Here is a 14781-nt window from a genome sequence, read left to right as displayed (position 1 = left end):
CAAATGCAGTTCCAGAAATGGCCACCACTCCTGTGGCACTGCTGGAATCAGAGAACCGCCAGCCATTTGATTAGCCGGTAGCTCTTAGGAGCAGGGATTTCTCTGCAAACTTGGGTGAAAGCCTGAGTCGTCAGTTAATAGCCTGCAAGCTGCAAAATGGCTGCAGAGTAAATCAGCTAAACTGAACAGGGCTCACCCCAACTTTTCTTTTTGAGAGACTGAGCATCCCAAACCCTGCATTGAAATCAGCTGATAGGTATTCTCAGTTCTTCTAAAATTGGCAGTAAGATCTGAATGTGTGGCATATACATGGTTGATCAAATAAAATGATTTTTCAATGGTTCAGTGTTCAAGAACATAGTATTACACCATGTCAACCTGGGGTACAGTGTGCTGGTTTTTGGAGGGGCTAAGGTTGCTACTTTAATAGCTTGTGGTTGTATTTAGGGTGTTGTGATTGGAGTTGGATAGGGAGAAGCCAATATTCCTATGCCTGCTTGGAGTCCAATGATTTCTGTTACAAAGTGTATGCAATGACACTTTTTACAAAGTATGTGCATGAAATACAGGTAAGAGTAAAACTTAGCTTTATTACAAAGCAATCCATGAAATATGTATAGCTTGTCATTACGTCCTACCTGAGTTAATGACTACTTGAGGTGTTGGAGGACTGTTGACACGTGTCATTGTATGCTAGTAATGGAGCAAGGGATAATCATAAAATAAGAATCACAAAAAACCTTTATATTTCCCTAACATCTACTACTGGGCCAGACATTTATTTGCATTGTTATTTGTTCCTTTCCTGATTTCTGCAGTTAGATTCAAGTGTGACAGCACAGTACAGTTAAGCCTGTTGTTTTGGTACATTCCATTTATCATGCATTTGGATTTTTTTTTACAATGGTACACATTTCTCAATGTTATAGAAGATGTTTATAATTTTCAATTTGAAAGAATGCTGCCTCCTTGTTCCTGCATAAACAACATTGATTGTATAATGTACAGTGTTGAACCAAATGTTAAGCTGTTGCATTCATTTTAATCTGAGCTATAACTACATTGAACATTACTTATTATGAAGAATGCAGTGGAGCACCGTATTTATTACAGTTAATGAACACTGAAGATTTTTAACTGTATGAAGCTTCATTAAAAATGAGTTAAAACAGTGTGTTGTAAGCCACTGGGACCTAAAGATCCCAAACCCAAGCCCTCAGTACAGCACTGAATTAGTTACTCTCACACAGAGTAGGTCAGAGAAGGAAAGAATGTCCATGTAATCTAATACCTGCCCCCACCCCCCCCCCAAGAATTGGTAGCACAATGTAAAACTGTGGGACAAAGTATAATACAATGATTTCAAACTATTTAATGCTAGATATACTAAATAAGTCAAATAAGTACTATCTTCAGATGTAATTTTTCATTTTGAGCTGCAGTCATAAAGCTTTGGTCCTATAAAATCTTATGGAGGAGTTAGTTAAATAAATATACGAACATCTCCTTGCTCTGTAACATGCATGTGTCCCACATCTGCCCTCAGGAAATTGCGTGCAACTTTTATCATTATGCAAACTAGAGTAAAAAGTTAACAGTCACGGATGACACCACATCCTGAATGAAAACAAGCTTAAAACAATAAATAAAAAGGAAAAAGTACCAGGAAATAGTAATCAGGTAATCAATATTTGATCTTCAGAGCATGTAAATTTAAATGGAAAGAGAAAAAGCAAAGAGATAAGGAGTTATGCAACTCTAAAGTTCCAGGAAATATTTGGGAGAGTTTCCTGGATAATCTGGGTGCAGTGTTTATCAGGAAATAGGGCAAGCTTGAACGTCCTTGGAGAGGAACTTGGTCATTTTACTTTCATGATGGCAACAAAATTCAGCACTTGCATTTACACGTGTGCATTAACCTGCAAGTTTTGTTTGTATTTACTGCACTCAGGTATCCCAGAGCAGGCTCATTTTACAGCAAGTTTGAATACATTTCCCTAGAGTGAGAGGGATATTAGAAAAGTCATTTTCCATCACAACAAAAATAAATCAGATTTAATTATATTTTAAAATGCTGGCCATTGCCAGTTTGGGCATCTTTTGTCTCCACTATTCTCCTTGTACTATTATTACCAAGCAGGAAAGCCAATAAAGCATCCCTAATCTGCACACCAGTTAACATATTTCCACTGCATGTTGGTGATGTCGTGAATACTGTCATTCCATATTAGAAGGAAGACACAGCGAGGTTCAGGTGACTGTTTCTGCAGCCTGCTCAAAAATGTCAGCTAAAATTCCAGATAATGGGAATAGCAGGCTGGTAAAATCAACTGATCAGTAATGATTATCAACCCAGTTTCTGTCTGGTGGCAGAACCAAAATCACTTCATTTCAATTATTGTCATGACGTGTCATCTGAGTATGCACTTTGGAGGTGTTACGGATGAGGAATGGCCGAACCCCTCTGATAATTAAACTAAAACACAAGCCCTAACTGTTAGGTTCCCTGCTAGTTAAAAATCCCAAAACACCCAGAGAAGCTTGCCTTTCCCCCTGTAATCTGTTAAAAGAAATCCCCTGATATCCACTTTACAAGTAACAAGAAATAATTTATTTATTTAACTCAACAATGAACAAATTATCAGTATTTCTAACAAACTGACAATTCCCCCAAAGCCTACTAGCCAGTCTAAATTCTACTGAATGCTGTTTAAATAAATACAAGTCAACCAATATAAGCCCAGTTAATAAGAAGCAATAAATTGTAACTTAATCTCTCCAAGTTCGCACAGACTGTTTTCTAGAATATTCTGTCATTTTTGATCTCTTCACAATTACCTTTCTTCTGCTGATTCTGCTGTCAGGGATATTTTACCATCAATAATTTCTATATTGAGGACTTTGAACTAAAATACCATGGTACCTTTGATTAATTAGATGAGCTTTCTCTGAGAGCTGAACAGTGCTAACTCTGGCAGGTGGTAGATGGTTCTCTCTTTCAGATGGCAGTTGACCCTTGTCTTGCATACTCGCAATGACGTAATCAAATTTTTATGATGGTTTCAGGTTGTTAACACCATCAAATTTAAATTCATTTGGCTTTCTGTATCGAGGTGCTCCATTTAAATTAATTGGCCAAATTCAAACTTATTGTCTTGGAAAAAAGATGCTGCTTGGCTATTCTATACAAAATGCTTCCATTCGGGCACTCTCTGTGCACCTGCGTTTATAAACTTCCAAGCACAGACAAAGCACAAGTTCTTAAAGGGACCATGGCACCCTTTACCCCACGATCATTTTTACCAACAAATTCTAACTTCTTGCCTTCCAATTCATGAATACTCTACCCAACTTCATAACAGAGGTGTCAGGTTAGTTTGGAATGCCAGCCAGCTGTTGTGGCTTTCCCCTCAGTATCTGTATCATTAGGTTGTCATAGTTGACCAGCACGCCAAAGAAAGTCTAGCAGTGAGCGAAGATCCTGTTTTATTCAACACTAGACTTTGTGGTAGCCCTTTAATAACCTTAACATCCCACTTTCAGTTTCCTGATCAATCACAGAGATTGGGTAGGGCAATGTTGCAAAGGAAAGATTTGTAGTTAGAAGGACTGTTGCAGGGATCAGAATCCCTGCACTGAACATTGCTTCCAGAGCTTTCACATCCACAGGAGTAGATTGGAACCTGCGAAGAGTGCATCCCAGGTCTCTCATTGGCACTCATGGGGCCTTACTGAAGGATCAGAGATCATGTTTGCCAAGGTCAGGAAGAAGCGTGTTTGGAAGGAAGTTACTGAAGAAGTCAGAAGCAGGAATGTGGTCTCTAAATCCTGGAATTAGTTCCTCAAGAATATCCAAAACCTCAGGACCGGAGGTAGGCCAGTGGCATAAAACATTCTGCTGCCAAGCCACATGGTATCTCTTTCCCAATATTCTCCTTCTGTGCACTCCTCACTTTGCAGCTCTACTCAACCTCTTCCCCTCAGGCACCACCTCATTTTCCCATTCAAACAGACAATGCTCATACTAATCCTCATGAATGTCATTTTCACATCTATAACTCCACAAATTTTTACCTTTTCATCTCTTTACAAGGTCCATTTTTCATACTTATAACTGTGGTTCCTCTTCTTGCAAGAGAAAAAGAACTTCAGGAAACCTGGGAAAAGGAGTGAGACATTGGGGTTGATGAGAGTGGGATGGCTCAATGGGAATTGTGATAGCTGGCTATGATGGGTACCTTAATAACCACTGGCAATGTGTGCCCAGCTGGTCCACCAGGAAGGTGGCCTTCTTCCAAGAATCTTCAGATATCAATAATTACCTAATATGCGAGACTGAACTACCAGAGGCATTGGTGCTTACAGTTGCCCAGAGAGCCAATCTTTGACTATAGAGAATGTGTAAGGGTCTTAGCTCTTATGAGCTGGACTGTTCTGTCTACCAGCTCTCAAAATGCAAAAATAACAAAGGGCAAATTCAAGCCTGCACGTCCATATATAACTTCTGAAAATTTAATGATGGGATCAACCAATCAGAGAAAGATCAATCACGTCCATGGAAGGGGCAGAATCTCGGCATGATCCTTCAATAAGTAAGCCTATTTTTCCCTTGAAGGCTGGTCCAGTTCATCCAATCTCAGGTTCCCTGCTGTTCAGCACAAAACAGAATCTGTGATTGGAGGGGCAGAACAAACGGAGGGACAAAACCTGTGATTGGATGAACTGGGAGATTTAAACTGGTCAATTCCACGCTCACAATGCAGGATCTGTTCTAGGAGGTAAATTTTGAGCATCCACTGGGGCTGGCCCTGAGTACCAGTCAGGGAGAGAACAGGTTAACAAAGTGTGGAGCTGGATGAACACAGCAGGCCAAGCAGCATCTCAGGAGCACAAAAGCTGACGTTTCGGTCTAGGCACGAAACGTCGGCTTTTGTGCTCCTGAGATGCTGCTTGGCCTGCTGTGTTCATCCACCCCACACTTTGTTATCTTGGATTCTCCAGCATCTGCAGTTCCCATTATCACTGATACAACAGAGAATGGGTGTTGGGCGAGAGAACATTTTTCAGGAATTGAAACGGGTGCTCTCATGCTCTATCCTACAATTTCTGTTTTAAAAAACTATTTTAATGTTATTCTTTATCTAACCTCAGGGATCAAGTAATTACATTTGAGCTGTGACACCAAAACGTGTGTGTATTTAGAGGGCATTTTGTTGAATTAATTTGTTTTAAAGTAGTTTATGGGAAGTCAAGTCCTGCAGAGGAAATGGGGCCTGAGTTGGCCGATAGAGAAACTAGGTATAATTAGTATGTACATTGTCCTTAACAAAGGACCATAAGGTTTTCAAGTAATCCAGGAGACAACTCCAATCTTAAGTTTACCCGAACCATCTCTAATACTCTCTCTCTTTCCTGGACCTCTCTGTCTCCATCTCTGGTGACCACCTAGAAACCGATATCCATTTCAAGCTCACTGACTCCCACGGCTACCTAGAATACAGCTCCTCCCACCCACCTCCCTGCAAAAATGCCATCCCCTATTCCCAATACCTTCTCCTCCACCGCATCTGCTCCCAGGATGAGGCATTCCACTCCCCGTACATCTCAGATGTCCTCATTTTTCAAGAACCATAACATCCCCCACTCAGTGGTCAAGAACACCCTCGACCGTGTATCCCGCATTTCCTGCAACTCATCCCTCACACCCCGTCCCCGCAATAACCTCCCTAAGAGAATCCCCCTCATCCACGTGTGCCACCCCCCCAACCTCCGGACCCAATGCTTCATCATCCAACACTTCCGCCATCTGAATTCGACGACACCACTAAAGACATTTTTCCCTTCCACCCTCCTCTGCCTTCCGGAGAGACCACTCTCTCCGTGACTCCTTTATCCGCTGCACACTCCCCTCCAGCCCTACCACACCTGGCACTTTTCCCTGCAACCGCAGGAAGTGCTAAACCTGCACCTACATCTCCCCCCTTACCCCCATCCCAGGCTCCAAGAAGGCTTTCCACATTAAGCAGAGCTTCACCTGCACATCTGAAAATGTGGTATACTGCATCCGCTGTTCCTGTTGTGGCCTCCTCCACATCGGAGAAACCAAGCAGAGGCTTGGGGACCGCTTGGCAGAACACCTATGCTCAGTTTGCACTAAATAACCTCAAAGTTGCGAACCATTCCGCAGATGACATGTCCATCCTGGGCCTCCTGCAGTGCTACAACGATGCTACCCAAAGGTTGCAGAAACAGCAACCCATATTCCGCTAGCGAATCCTGCAGCCCAATGGTTTCAATGCAGATTTCACAAGCTTCAAAATCTCCCCTCCGCCAATACATCCCAAAATCAGCCCAGCTCATCCCCACCTCAAACCCCACCCCCATCTCCTACCTACTAACCTCATCCCACCCCCTTGACCTGTCCGTCCTCCCTGGACTGACCTATCCCCTCCCTACCTCCCCACCTACACTCACCTTTACTGGCTCCATCCTCGCCTCTTTGATTGGTCTGTCTCCTCTCCACCTATCTTCTCCTCTATTCATCTTCTATCTGCCCCCTCCTCTTTCCCTATTTATTTCAGAACCCCCTTCCCCTCCTCCATTTCTGATGAAAGGTCCAGACCTGAAACGTCAGCTTTCCTGCTCCTATGATGCTGCTTGGCCTGCTGTGTTCATCCAGCTCTACAGCTTGTTGTCTTTGATGTGTGTTTTAAAAATCCCATTTGGAAACAGGGTTATCATAAATGAAATACAAGATTTTTTTTATGATCCCTCAAAAAATCTATTTTGACACCTGTTGTCTATTCCCTCTGAACTAACCTGTAGAATGTTTATTGAGTATATGGTTAGTATGTTTAAGAAGAAGGCAGCTGCTGTTCTTGCTAATGGTTAGGGTGCTGCTCTTCTGCCTCAACTGATGCTCAAGCTCGGCCTGCATAAGCAGATCTCAAGATATGTTAATGCATCAGAAGCAGGATGCTCACTGAAGATTGCACAATGTTCAGCACCATTCACAAATCCTCAGATACTGGAACAGTCCATGACCAAATTCAGCAAGACCTGGACAATTGCTAGGCATGGCTGACAAATTTCAAGTGACATTCATGCCACAAAGTAACAGGAGATGACCATCTGCAAGAAGAGTATTTAACCATTGCTCCTTGACATTCAATAACATTGCCACCACAATCCCCACACTTAACCAGGGGGTTACCAGAGCCTGATCTGGACTAGCTGAATGAATACTGTGGCTACAAGAGCAGGTTAGAGGCTAGGAATCCTGCAGCAAGTTACTCACCTTCTGACTCCCCAGAGGCCATCCATTTTGTACAAGGCATATGTAAAGAGTGTGATGGAGTACTTCCCAATTTTCTGGATGAATGCAGCTCCAATAGCACTCAAGAAGCTTGACACAATTCCAGGACAAAGCAGCCTATTTGATTTGCACCTCATCCACTAACATTTGCTCCCTCCACCACCAATGTTCAGGGGGCAAGAGATACAAGTTGTGTTGCAGAAATTCACCAAAGTTCCTGAGCACCTTCCAAACTCATATCCACTTCCATCTAGAAGTACAAGGAGAGCAGACACATAGGAACACTATCACCTATAATCTTCCCTGCAAGCCATCATCATTCTGACTTGGAAATGTACTGTCTTTCCTTCAGTGTTGCTGGATCTCAACCCTGGAACTGCCTCTCTAACAGTGTTGTAAATTTTCCTACACCAAATGAACTGCAGTATCTCAAGAAGGCATATTACCACCACCTTCTCAAGGGAAATAGGCAATAAATGATAGCATAGGAAGTGACATCTACATCACATGAGTAAACAAATGGTGAATGAAGTCTTAGATGGCTTACCTGAAATCCACCTGTCAAGCAATGGGAGCATAGTCTCAAAGATGTACTGTGACCAGCAACTTTCTAACTATGCATGTCTGGAGCTAGTGGCTTTCAATGTTTGAAACTATCTCAGTCCTTCAGGTTCACTGAATACACACTTCCCTTGCACAGCTCACACGATTTGGGAAACGTGTGCTGGCTGCTAAAGCTAAAATGCTAGCTTAAATCTTCTGTTAACTGGTGATTTCAATGGCTAAATTATTTATCCAACAACTTTCACTTACCTGCAAACCATGGGCACTGTCATGTTAGGCTTTCAGCTTAATATCATGTTTCAGGGCCTTAACCTTTTGCTTGCACCCAAACCAATCCCTAACCAGAACAACCCCTAATCCGCCATTGGCATTTTAATTTTCTGCCTATTGCCATGGTTGCCTTAATGCCATTTTCTTGCTGGAAAATAATCCTGGGTGGTCTTTGAATCAGGGCCAGAATGTTGAATCAACAATGGACCTACCAATAAATCAAAGGAGAATTGTTTGTGCATAGCCGGAGTTAAATTATATATGTGAAAAATAAAGGCATTACCTCCACCCACAAAGCAGTCACCCAATGTTAGATTCTTCAGTATAGGAGGGTACATTTGGGTTATAATCAACATTATAGCTCAGTATTCAGTATTCCCACATATAGTCAAACGCAGGTACAAAATGCTATGTATTACTGTGGTTGGCATCACCAGTCAATATAGGTCTCTAATGCAGGGTCAGGTTGCAGTTAAAACTGAGCAGTCCAATGCTTGTCCAAAAGAAATACTTACTTTGGGGAGATAACAAAATACTACTGAAACAGCTTAAAAGCAAATGTGCATATAATTTTGTATTGATTTGGGTTAGTGGATGTCTGTTCTGACTAAATCCTGTTTACAGATGTAAGTTCAACTTTACCAGAGTCATAGTGTCATACGGCGCAGAAACGACGCCCCGGGTCCAGTCACCCACACCAAACAGTCATCCCAATCTGACCTAGTCCCTTTTGCCAGCATTTGGCCCTTATCCCTGAAAACCCTTCCTTTTCACGTACACATCCAGGTGCCTTTTAAATGTTGTAATTGTACACACTTCAAACACTTCCTCTGGCAGCTCGTTCCATACATGCACCACCCTCTGTGTGAAAAATTACCCCCCCAGGTCCTGTTTAAATCTTTCCTCTCTCACCTTGAACCTGCCCACTTTTTTTTGTGCTCCGCGTCCCCCCCCAGGAAAAAGACCTTGGCTATTCACTTATCCATACCTCTTATAATTTTACAAACCTCTACAATATCACCACTCAGCTTCTGACACTACAGCGGATAAAGCCCCAGCGTATTTAGCGTCTCTCTCTGACTTAAAACCTCCAATCGCAGCCACATGCTTGTAAATCTTTTCTGCACCCTCTCAAGTTAAACAACATCCTTCCTGTAGAAGGGAGACCAGAATTGTATGCAGTATTGCAAAAGAGGCCTCACCGATGTCCTGCACAGCCGCAACATGACGTCCCAACTCTCATACTCAATGTTATACCAATGAAGACAAGTGTGCCAAATGTCCTCTTCGCCACCCTGTCTACCTGTGACTCTACTTTGAAAGAACGATGTACCTGCACCCCTACATCTCTTTATTAGGAAAAAATGGGAATAATGAATGTATAGGAGGGACCCATAAGTAGTCCAGCACAGTCCCTCACACAAACCAGCTTCCGATCCATTGAATCCATCTGCACTTCCCACTGCCTTGGGAAAGCAACCAACATAATCGAAGACCCTCCCACCCTGGTGATGCTCTCTTCCACCCTCTTCTATTGGGCAGATGATATAAAAGTTTGAATACACCTATGAGCAGATTCAAGAACAGCTTCTTCCCCACTATTATCAGGCTTTTGAATGAAACTCTCAAATGTTAAATCTGATCTCTCTCTCTCTGTGCCTCCTCTGCAGCTGTAACACTGTATTCTGCACTCTGTTCTGCTATCCTGGTGCACTTTGTACGGCATGATCTGTATAGTACACAAAACAACACTTTTCACTGTATCTCAATACATGTGACAACAATAAATCAAACTCAAATACTCAAACTCAAACTAACCTACCAAAGGGGAATAGAGTCCTAAATCAGATTGGGTGTAAGAGATGAGTTCAACTCCAATACGTTCCTTTGTCATGGCAAGCAGGATTACATTCCCCCCTACAACAACATTAATTAATTTCCAAATATAAAGCTCTTCTTTGTGTGTCTTATTTGATGCATTAACAGTCTTTTGGGTCACATATTATTGCTCTGTTTCCCATCAAAGTGTTGAAAGGCAGTGCTGATGCTGGTATTTTAAACATCTGTAACTGCAAACATTCATGATATTTAATATGCCATACTATGAGTTCTAACTTCTTCCATAGATGGTACAACTGAAAGGACTGTACACTGGAGGTGGTAAAGAACAGCTGCTTGATCGCACACATCCTGTTCTTGAGCTATCACTAAGCACAAATAGTAATAATAACAGAATTTGCTGGAGATGAACAGCAAGTTTACCAGTATCTGGTAAAGTAAATGATGATAATCACTGGAGGCTAATTTGCTCATTTTCATTTTAAGGTGCTGACTCACATTGCATTTTCATATATCTGACCTTGGAATAGTGTCAAGTTAAACTTTAAAATCTAGAGTCAAAGTTTAAACATTAATAAATAATTAGATTAGTTTAGATTCCCTACAGCGTGGAAACAGGCCCTTCGGCCCAACAAGTCCACACCGCCCCTTGAAGCATCCCCCTATAACTTACACACCCCTGAACACTGCGGGCAATTTAGCATGGCCAATCCACCTAACCTGCACATCTTTGGACTGTTGGAGGAAACCGGAGCACCCAGAGGAAACCCACGCAGACACGGGGAGAATGTGTAAACTCCACACAGACAGTCGCCCGAAGTGGGAATTGAACCCAGGTCCCTGGCGCTGTGAGGCTGCGGTGCTAACCACTGAGCCACCGTGCCACCCCAGTAGGGAGGGAAAGAGAGACTGGATTCTGAAAGGAATGAAAGAGTTACAAAGGGAAAAGAGGAGTTAAAAATATAAAAATCTTGAAGAACAGTTGAGTAGCTGCCTGTCAGAGATTGACCTGTTTCAGATGTTTGTGTCTTGGGCCTGAGGGAGATCAAGTGGAAGAAACAAACATCTTTTCAATCAGCAGATCCTTTCCCTATTGATTTCCAGCCCAAATAATACTTGCATTTATACAGTATTTCACATTTAAACATCTCAAAATGAATCACACAATTGATATCTTTTGCAAGTGACTTGATATCTGGACAAATGTGAAAACCATTATCATTGTAATGACATAAATGGCAGTTAATCTGTTATCACAGCTAATGCATGCTGACCTGACAGATGAAACTCAATTCTTGTACCATAATATTTGCAAACCTTTACAACGTCACATTTGTGTTTCCAAACTAAACTTTATTTGTGTATAGTATCAACAATGTTATTCTCTTCTTTAATATAGTTTGCTCATATAGAATCATAGAGCACAATGCAAAGGAAAACCAACCTTGCCTACCTTCAGAGTTTAAAGATCTGTCCAATTAGCTGTCTCCTCTACTCTTTCCCAAAGACCTGCAACTTTTCGCTTTCATGTGTCTATTTAAGAGCCCTTTGAACATTATCATTGAAACCTGCTTTTATCACCCTTTCAAGCAATGGATTCCAGATCATGACAACTTTGATGAATAAAAAAATCTTGTCTCACTTCTAGTTCTTTTGCGAATTACCTTAAATCTGTCCCCTCTGGTTACTGATCTATCAGTCAGTGAAAAAAGTACTTCATTAAACCCTCAAAATTTTGAACACTTCCATTAACTCTCTCCCACCCTTTCTGCTCAAAGATTATAATCCTTGTTTCTATAATCTCTCAACACACTGAAGCCCTTCATCTCTGGCATCATTCTATTAAATCTGTGACTTTTCTAATAACTTGATATCATTCTTAAAATGTTGTAACCCGAACAGAACACAAAAATGATGTTGCAACCTCGTCGTTGATTCAGAAATGTTTAGGATTACTTCTTTGCTTTTGTTCTCTATGCCTCCATTTATAAAGTCAAGGATACGTATGTTTTTTTAACAGCCTTATTAATCCGGTACTTTTAAAATCTGCATGCATACAGCCTTCTGGACCTGCATCTCCTTCAGAATCACATCATTAAAATATCCACATTCTTCCTTCCAAAATTTATCACTCTAATTGTTCTAGAGTAAATTTTATTTGCTGCTTATTTGGGATCTCACCAGTATGTATAGATCATCCTAAAGTCTGCTGCTGTCTTCCAATACTACATTTCTAAGTTTAGTATCATCTGTAAACTTTGAAATTATATCCCAAATCGCTACTTCGAGCCAGATCATTAATGTTTATCAACATGAGCAGCAATCTCTGAGGGGTTGTCACTGTATATCTCCATTCAGTCTAAAAAAATGACTGTGCACAATAACAGTCTGCTTTCCATCACTTAGCCTCTGTACGATTACCACCCATTCAATCCCATGGGCTTCAATTTCCCTATCAAGTCTAATAAGTGGAACTTTATCAAATGGTCTCTAAAATTCCAGACAAATAACAGAAGCCAAATGCCCTCATTAACCCTCTGCATTACATTGTCAACCAAGTTTGCTGTGGTTGATAAATTACATTGAGCCCCATTGGTAAGAAAGTGTCAGATGGGTCGCCTTCTATACAACATAGCAACCAAAGCAGTATTTGTGATACCAGCTACAAGGTCACGAGGGAGATTTTGAAGAATCAATTTAGACAGCTTCAAATTACCTCACTTCTGGACTTGCTGAGAAAATATTTTCACGTTTGATTTGTTTGATAATTAACTACTTTCCCAAGGCTACTGGGGCAGCTTTTTGAAATTTGATTCATTCATGGGATGTGGGCATCACTGGGTAGGCTGGCATTTTGTTCCCATTCCTAGTTGCACTTGAACTGAGGGCCATTTCAGAGGACAGTTAAGAGTTAACCACATTGCTCAGAGTTTGGAGTTACATGTAGGCCAGGCCAGGTAAGGAAGGCAGATTTTCTTCCCTAAAGGATAAATGGGAATTAATGGTAATTGACAATGGTTACATGGTTGCATTAGACTATCTTTTATACAAGAGTGTTTTTTTCTAATATTGGTTCCAGATTTCACCATCTGTTATGGCAGGTTTTGAACCCATACCTCCAGAACAGTAGATTGCAACATTGAGTTACTCATCCAGAAATTGCCATTGCACCAATGCTTCCCCCCTTAATTAATACAATTTAACAGGGAAATGAGTAAATATTTTAAGGTAATATGTGTAAAAGGGGATTACAGTACATAGGCCCAGGTGAAGATTTGAAATGAGCAGAATGCGCCAAATGATCTCCTTTTTAGGTATGATTGCAATAAGTCTGTCAATAAGCCTCTCAAACTTTTTGAGAGACACAATGATGAATGATTAGAATAAGTTGCACTTGTTCACCCTCATAAAGAAATGTCTGCAGGGATCTCATATAAGTGTAGAAACTGTGATAGGGAACTGCAGATGCTGGAGAATCCAAGATAATGAAATGTGAGGCTGGATGAACACAGCAGGCCCAGCAGCATCTCAGGAGCACAAAAGCTGACGTTTCGGGCCTAGACCCTTCATCAGTGTAGAAACTACTTAGTTGGGATTTGGAAACTAAATGAACATTTTCAGATACCAAAGCAGCTGGAGAAGGCCAAGGTTCTAGTTTGTGAATATTTTTGAATTGTCTGCAGGGAGAGGTGATGGCCAGTGGTTTTATTGCTAGACTATTAATCCAGAAGCCCAGGGAATATTCTGGTGACCTGAGTTTGAATCCTGCACAGCAGTTGGTGGAATTTGAATTCAATGAAAATATGGAATTATGAATCTAATGATGATCATGAAACAATTATTCGTTGTTGGAAAAAACCCATCATTAATGTCCTTTAGGGAGGGAAACTGTCCTTAGCTGATCAGGCCTACACGTGACTCCAGTCCTGCAGCAATGTGGTTGATTCTTAACTGTCCTCTGGGCAATAAACACTGGCCTAGCCTGCAATGCTACATCCTGTCAACAAATAAAACAAACTTTATGACACAAATCAGAATGTAATTCTTTACACAGAGTCTGTTAAACTGATATTGGACTGACAGGAAGGGGAGTACACTAGATTAATTTAAGAAAGTGTAATGGAAAGATGGTTGGTTTGGTACTGTTAAAAAAAAAATCATATGTGCCAGAGCGCCATATTCATCTGAATATTGCACAATATTATATTGTAAATAATATTATCTTGTAGACTTAGACTTTCTTTTTCCAATTTTATCCTCTCGGTGGGGTTTGTTAGATAGCAATTAAGAGTGGCATTGTGCAGTGACAAAGCTCTTCTTCATGTTGGTCCTCATTCCATCTTTAATGAATTTTATGCCCTTGACTCTCATATTTAGAACACCTCATAGATCCTGGGAAAGAATGAAATTGATATGGGTACCATAATACTCAAAAATATTACCTGTTTTAAACCAATTCGTAATAATTCCTAAATATAATATTGTACTGTGATAAAATAATATGTCAATCACATTGGAACTGTTTAAAGAGATGAACTTCATTTCTGATTGCTTTTTTTTGTGAAGAAAATTTGAAACTTTTCAAATTATGGCATAAACCTAAGCAATTTGCATTTGTCACATTAGAAATCAGAATGTAAAGGGACTTTATGGAATTATTGGGATTTTGAGATAATTGCAAATAATTATGATACGGAGGTGCCGGTGTTGGACTGGTGTGGACAAGATCAGAAATCACACGACACCAGGTTATAGTCCAAAAGATTTATTTAGAAGCACAAGCTTCGTGTATT

Source organism: Stegostoma tigrinum, chromosome 15 (assembly GCF_030684315.1).
Source record: "Stegostoma tigrinum isolate sSteTig4 chromosome 15, sSteTig4.hap1, whole genome shotgun sequence".
NCBI classification, from domain to species: domain Eukaryota; kingdom Metazoa; phylum Chordata; class Chondrichthyes; order Orectolobiformes; family Stegostomatidae; genus Stegostoma; species Stegostoma tigrinum.
Note: the sequence above shows the minus strand (reverse complement) of the source record.